The sequence below is a fragment of the Triticum urartu genome, chromosome 4A (genome assembly GCF_056163025.1).
Source record: "Triticum urartu cultivar PI428250 chromosome 4A, HENAU_Tu73, whole genome shotgun sequence".
Classification (NCBI taxonomy): domain Eukaryota; kingdom Viridiplantae; phylum Streptophyta; class Magnoliopsida; order Poales; family Poaceae; genus Triticum; species Triticum urartu.
In genome coordinates, this window is record NC_141876.1 from 303287287 (window position 1) to 303294670 (window position 7384).

Sequence of the window (7384 nt, forward strand, 5' to 3'; positions counted from 1 at the left end):
GCGAATATCTGGAAGACACCTGGCACATCGGTCTCGGGGCGTTACAGAATGCATCTTGAAGCAATTGGTAACGATCTCTGGTATGTTGTGGAAAATGGTGTTCCCTTAGTCACACCTTCTCTGAATGCTGTCGATGTGAAGAGATTCAAGCAACTCGACTCTCAAGCGAAGAATATCATATGTGGCCATCTAAGCAAAGGACATTATGGCAGAGTGAGTGCTTTGGAAACAACGAAGCTTATCTGGGACAGGTTGTCCAAAGTGAATGAAGGAGTCTCAAGTCAGTGTGACTCTCGAGTTGATGTTCTTCGCAATCTCTTCAACCGCTTCAAAAGACTCGACAATGAAAATGTTCAACAAACCTTCGATCGCCTCACTGACATCTCAAATGAGCTTCAAGCACTTGGTGCCACTGACATCACCGACCATGAGGTGGTGAAGAAATTGCTGAGATCGCTTGATTCCTCATTTGACACTCTGGCATTGATGATACAAGAACGTGCTGATTACAAGTCACTTGATCCCGCTGATATTCTCGAGAGGCTAAATACTCATGAGTTCCAACTTGCTGAAAAGAGAGATCTCTATGGTTCAAGCTATGGCAGAACACGTGCACTGAAGGGCAAGGCAGTATCTGAGTCCGAAGATGAAGACTCTGGTAGCAGCCTTGGTGATCCTGAAGAACTGAGCCATGATCTGGCTCTGCTCGTGAAGAAGTTCCAAAAGTTCTCAAGACGTGGTCGCCTTGGAAGATCCTCAAGGATCAATGATTCCTCATCCAGTGACTACAAGAAGAGGGTCTGTCACAAGTGTAAAAAACCTGGACATTTCATTCAAGATTATCCTCAGTGGGAAAAGGAATCAAAGAAGAAGAAATACAAGGATTACAGTTCTGATGATGCAAAGAAAAAGAAGAAATCCACAAAATCCTCATCATCAAAATCCTCAAAGCCTTCATATCACAAGAAGAGCAGCTCCAAGAAGGCCAGGGCATTCATTGGCAAGGAAATGGACTCTGAGGCTGAATATGAAGAAAATGAGGAAGAGGAGTCATCTGAGGAGTCTGAATTCGGAGTGGCGAGCCTAGCTCTCGCTACTGCATTCGTCAGCAAGTCTATCTTCAACACTGAAGAAAATGACCTCACCAACAAGGCTGATGAAGGCGATGATGACTACACTCCCACCTATTGCTTCATGGCAAAGGGTGCCAAGGTACTCAAATATACCTCCTCTGAATCAAGTGAGAATGAATTTGATGAAAACCTTAGGCCCAGCTATTCTAAACTTGCTAAGATTTCTATAAAACAACAAAGGGCTTTAGAAAAGGTTCAAAACATGCTATATAAAAGTGATGATATGCTGGGTGAAGAAATGGATCGCACTGAAACTTTGACTGAAAATCTTCAGAGACTTCAGTCCAAGCTTGACAAACTTCAAAGTCATCATAACACTCTCTTATCGGATCATGAGAAGCTTTCTTATGAATTTCTTCAAAGAAAGCAAGACCTTGAGAAGCTAAGAGTGAGTTATGAAGATCTTCAGAAGGAGCGCGATTCATTACTTGCTCAACAAATCAGCGCATCTCAGGAAGAATTTGTTCCTCCATGCTTGAAGTGCATTGAACGTGAATCTGCTAATTCTTCACCTGAATCTTCAAATGCTGCTAATGTTTCAAATTCTTCACATGCCTCTGCCATCACTAATTCCTCATCTGAGGACATTGCTAGTATCACTGACAATGCAGGGATGAAGGAATTGTACACGACAGGCATGTACAAAAGCCTCAAAGGGCATCAGGCTCTTTGTGATGTGCTTAAAAAGCAGATCCTCAACAGGAACCCTAGGAAAGAGGGTATCGCCTTTGAGAGGAAACTCAATGCTGATGGTACATATTGGAAGCCTGAGCAGTACCCCAAAACTACATGGGTTGCTGCAAAGGGACCTCCAGTTCATCCATCTAACTTATCTGGATTTGCATGTGAATCTCCTCATTCTGATTATGAGTCAATTGACTCCAACTATAAGTTATTCAAAAATCAGAATGGTAAAGTATTTGCTAGATATGTTGGCACTAACTGCAGGAACGGCTCCCCTATGCAGAAAATCTAGGTTCCCAAAAGATGCCTTGAAAATCTTCAGGTGAATGTCATCATGACGCCACCTGTGAAGAATAGGAACCCCAGATCAAATTCCTCATACGGACCAAATTCCTCATATGGATCAAAGTCCTCATATGAACATCATCATGCTAACCCGTCTGTTTCGCAGGGAAGATCTCAGGATTATTGATATGTGCATTATTCTTCAAATCATTATGTCCATAAGTCCTCGAAGAATTTCTCTTCTTACTCATATGCTTACTCTAACCCATCTTATGTGAAACGAAATGGATTGGCTTCTATGCCATCCTTCTTGTATGGAGCTCGCAGAATGATGAACTCTTTGCCACCCCTTCAGATGTGGGTGGTGAAGAAAAAGAACTAAACTCTTCTGCAGGGTCAGGTCTCCAGACGCACGTAATCGTCTGAAGAATTTGCTGGAGACCTGAGCATGCCTGATAGGACGCAGGCTAATCATGAAGAAATGAACCTTCTTTTCTCACGTCCTCATATTGCTTTATCAGTTCTTTTACTTGATGAAATTGATCTGATGAATTGATGTCATATTCTTCACTGATGAAGTATATGAGTTTGTAAGCTGCACTAATTCATCTGCAGGATGATCAACCCAAAGCCACTGAGTGGGTCCTTGATAGTGGATGTACAAACCACATGACTGGTGACAAGAATCTATTGATGGATGCTCCATTATCTCCGTCGCATCTGAAGCATATCATCTTTGCTGACAAAGGAAAAAGTCAGGTATTGGGTCTAGGTAAGGTTGCGATTACAAAGGATCGACACATGGACAAAGTCATGCTTGTTGAGTCCTTAGGATACAACCTTATGTCTATCTCAATGCTTTGTGATCTTGATATGGTTGTTGTCTTCGGCAAGTACCGTTGTGTTGTGGTTATGGAAGCTGACAATTCCAAAGTCATCGAAGGCTTTAGGAGAGGAGACCTGTATATTGTTGATTTCTCTACAGGACCACAACCAGCCATGTGCTTACTTGCAAAAGCTTCAGAAGGCTGGCTCTAGCATCGACGACTTGGTCATGCAGGCATGAGGAATTTGCACACGCTTGCGAAGAAGAAGCATGTCATTGGCATCGAGAATGTAAAATTCCTCAAGGATCACCTATGCGGAGCCTATGAAGCTGGGAAGATGACCAAGGCCAAGCATCCAGCGAAGACTATCATGACCACCACTTGCCCATTTGAATTTCTTCACATGGATCTCTTTGGTCCTAATCATTATTCTGCTATCTCAAATGAAGCATCTCAATATGGCTTCGTTATTGTTGATGATTATTCTCGTTACACATGGGTACACCTTGTTACTTACAAACATGAAGTGCAGGAAGTCTTCAAACGATTTTCCTCGAGGGCTTCAACCAACTTTGGTGTGAAGATCAAGCACATCAGAAGTGACAATGGCATTGAGTTCAAGAATTCTGGTCTCGATGACTATCTTGATGAACTTGGTATCACTCATGAGTTATCTGCTCCTTACACTCCTCAGCAGAATGGCATCGTGGAGCGCAAGAATAGGACTCTTGCTGAGATGGCTCACACTATGCTTGATGAATACAAAACGCCTCATCATTTCTGGACTGAGGCAATTGATACTGCGTGCCACATCATCAACAGAGTATATCTTCACAAATTCTTCAAAAAGATTGCCTATGAACTCCTCACTGATAAGAAACCCAATGTAAGTTATTTCAAAGTCTTCGGTGATAAATGTTGGATTAGAGATCCTCATCACAACTCAAAATTTGCACCGAAAGCACATGAAGGTTTTATGCTTGGTTACGGAAAGGACTCGCACACCTACAGAGTCTTCAACAACGTTCTTCACAAAGTTGTTGAAACTGTAGATGTGTGGTTCGATGAAACTAATGGCTCGCAAAGAGAGCACCTACCTACTGTGATAGATGAACCAGCACCTGAGGAAACTATCAAGTTCAAGGCTACTGAGGATGTCATTCCTACTGAAGAATCTGCTGAAGAATTCATTCCAGAACATGAAGAACATCGAGCTAATGCACCTGAAGAAAATGTTGAAGAAAATGGTGCTGAAGAAAACACTGATCAAATTTTTCAACGACAACCAGCTCATCCTCGCATTGCAAAAGAAGTGCAAGTTGAATAGATCATCAATGACATCAAAGCGCCAGGTCCTCTCACACGCTCAAAAGCTTCACATTTGTCTAACTTTTGTGGGCAGTATGCTTTTGTCTCTATTACAGAGCCCACTAAGGTAGATGAAGCATTTCTGGAGCCTGGGTGGATTCAGGCCATGCAATAAGAATTACATCAGTTCGAGCTTAACAATGTCTGGGAACTGGTCAAACGTCCAGATCCTCGCAAGCACAATATCACCGGCACAAAGTGGATCTACCGCAACAAGCAAGATGAAAATGGCCTTGTGGTGAGGAATAAGGCACGGCTTGTAGCTCAAGGCTACACACAGGTTGAAGGAATTGATTTCGATGAAACTTTTTCACCTGTTGCTAGACTTGAGGCTATTCGCATATTACTTGCTTATGCTAACCATCATGATATCACTCTATATCAAATGGATGTGAAAAGTGCATTCCTCAATGGTAAGCTTGAGGAAAAAGTGTATGTTGCTCAACCCCCAGGTTTTGAAGATCCAAAGAATCCTGACAAAGTCTTCAGACTCAACAAGGCCCTCTATGGCCTCAAGCAGGCCCCACGGGCTTGGTATGATACTTTGAAGGAACTCTTCATGAAGAAAGGCTTCAAACCCGGTTCACTCGACCCTACTCTTTTCACTAAATCTTATGATGGTGAATTGTTTGTGTGCCAAGTATATGTTGATGATATTACTTTGGCTGTACTGACCAACGTTATAGTGATGAATTTGCCTATATGATGAGTGAAGAATATCAAATGTCTAGGATGGGAGAGTTGAAATTCTTCTTAGGTCTTCAAATTTGTCAACAACACAATGGCATATTCATATCTCAGGAGAAATACCTCAAGGATGTATTGAGGAAATTCGGCATGCAAGATTGCAAAAGCGTCAAAATTCCTATGCCCACAAATGGCCATCTGTGCACTGATGAAAATGGTATTGACTTTGATCATAAGGTACACCGCTCCATGATAGGTTCCTTATTATACTTATGTGCATCTAGGCCAGATATAATGCTTAGTGTTTGCATGTGTGCCCGATTTCAAGCTGCACCGAAGGAATCACACCATAAGGTTGTGAAGCATATTCTTCGATATCTAGCTCACACACCAACACTTGGAATATGGTACCCCAAGGGCTCAGCTTTTGGTCTTGTTGGATATTCTGACTCTGACTATGTTGGTGATCGTGTGGATCGCAAGTCAACATCTGGTACATGTCATTTCCTCGAATGATCTTTGGTCTGTTGGTCCTCGAAGAAACAGAATTGTGTATCACTATCTACTGCTGAAGCGGAGTACATTGCCGCTGGTTCTTGCTGTGCCCAATTGCTATGGATGAAGCAAACTCTCAAGGACTACAGCGTCAACATGAAGAATGTACCTCTCTTCTATGACAATGAGAGTGCCATCAAGATTGCACACAACCCAGTTCAGCACTCGAAGACAAAGCACATTCAGATTCATCATCATTTTCTCCGTGATCATGTGTTGAAGGGCGACATTTCTATTGAGCATGTGAAGACTGAAGAACAGCTAGCCGATATCTTCACAAAGCCCTTGGATGAGAAGAGATTTAGCAAGTTGCGGTGTGAGCTAACTATCCTAGAATCTTCGAATGTTCTTTGAAAAGGACACTCATCCTAACACTTATGAAAAATTGATGACTTAGATGTGCAACACATGAAGAAACGTTTTTCTTCAATCAATGAAGAATAACACTCTTAGTGTGAAGAAATTAACGAAGAATTTGATTCTCAGAACCCTACGATAATTGTACGCGGTGTCTGAAATCATCATTCTTATACGGTGGGTCACGCCACCACCAAAAGTTGAAATCCCTCAAATTATTCATATTCTTCAACTTTGCATAGTCTTCACTGGTTCCGTCGTTTTTCTTCATTGGATATATATATATATATGAGTTTATGTCCTCCGCGGCATTCACTTATTGCTATTTCTTTCAGTTGGTTTTCTGCTAAGTGAAAGTGATCGGACCATTCCCCTCTATGCTATACTCAACCCAATCTGTTCACAAATTCTTCATGTGCGCTCTATTTGAAACTCGTTCAAAATCTTCACTGTGTCCTTGTCAGCTGAAGAAATTGCGAACGGAACTTTAAAACCTATCTTATCAAAATTTTCGGTTTTGCCGCTCAAACCGTTTCGCATCCCTCGATACACTTATCCACTCACCCACGATCTAACATGATCTCCACCTCTCACTACGTGGGTGACACATGTCATGCGAATGAGAAGGGTCAGGGGCACGTTCGTCCAATTTCTTCGGGCGAGCAGTTTTTCACCATAGCTATAAATACCCCTCCTTCCCTTCCTCACTTCTTTTACTCCGCTCGATCTCTCTCTCTAGCTCGAGCTTCTCAAACCCTAGCGCCGCCGCTACTTCATCGCCGCCGGTGAGGAAGAGCTTCACTGCCTCGACCTCGTCGCCGACGTACTCGCGCCGACCGCGGACATCTTCACTCCACCGTCGCCGTAGCCGTCTTCCTCTGCCAAGTTAGGGCGTGGAAGATATGCATAGAAGAACTTCACATCTCCTCACTCCAGTTCGTCGTGTTCTTCATCCAGGGTAAATAAAAGTTACTTTTACTGCCCTCGTTCATTCGAATGATTATCTACAAAATCTTCAAAGGTGTTTTTCTTCATATATTCACACACTAAACACCTCACAAGTCATCTGTTCTTGATTCGTTTCTCTAAGCATCATTTTTCTTCAAAGTTCCACAATTGTGTGGATCTTCGATCTATACAACTCTGGAACCTAAGACAAAGAACGCTTAGTGAAAATCTTCAAGACTCATCTGGTCAAATTCCTCAAACCTGTTCATTTTGAAAAACCTTCTGAGAACGCATATGACCTCTCCAAATTCCTCACAACTATACTCTGTTCACAGGTACACATGTCAGCTGTTGAATCACTAGGTTCTCATCAACTTAACTCATTTGCAGCGTTCCTCGAAGAAAAGTTGCATACTTCTTCAGAGAATTCGATTGTTCAAATTCCTCAACTGAAGAAAATGGCTGATGGTAAAAGGCCACAGAAGGGAGGAAAGAGGCCTGAGGTAAATACAGCGTTTGAGATCCCTGATGACATATATG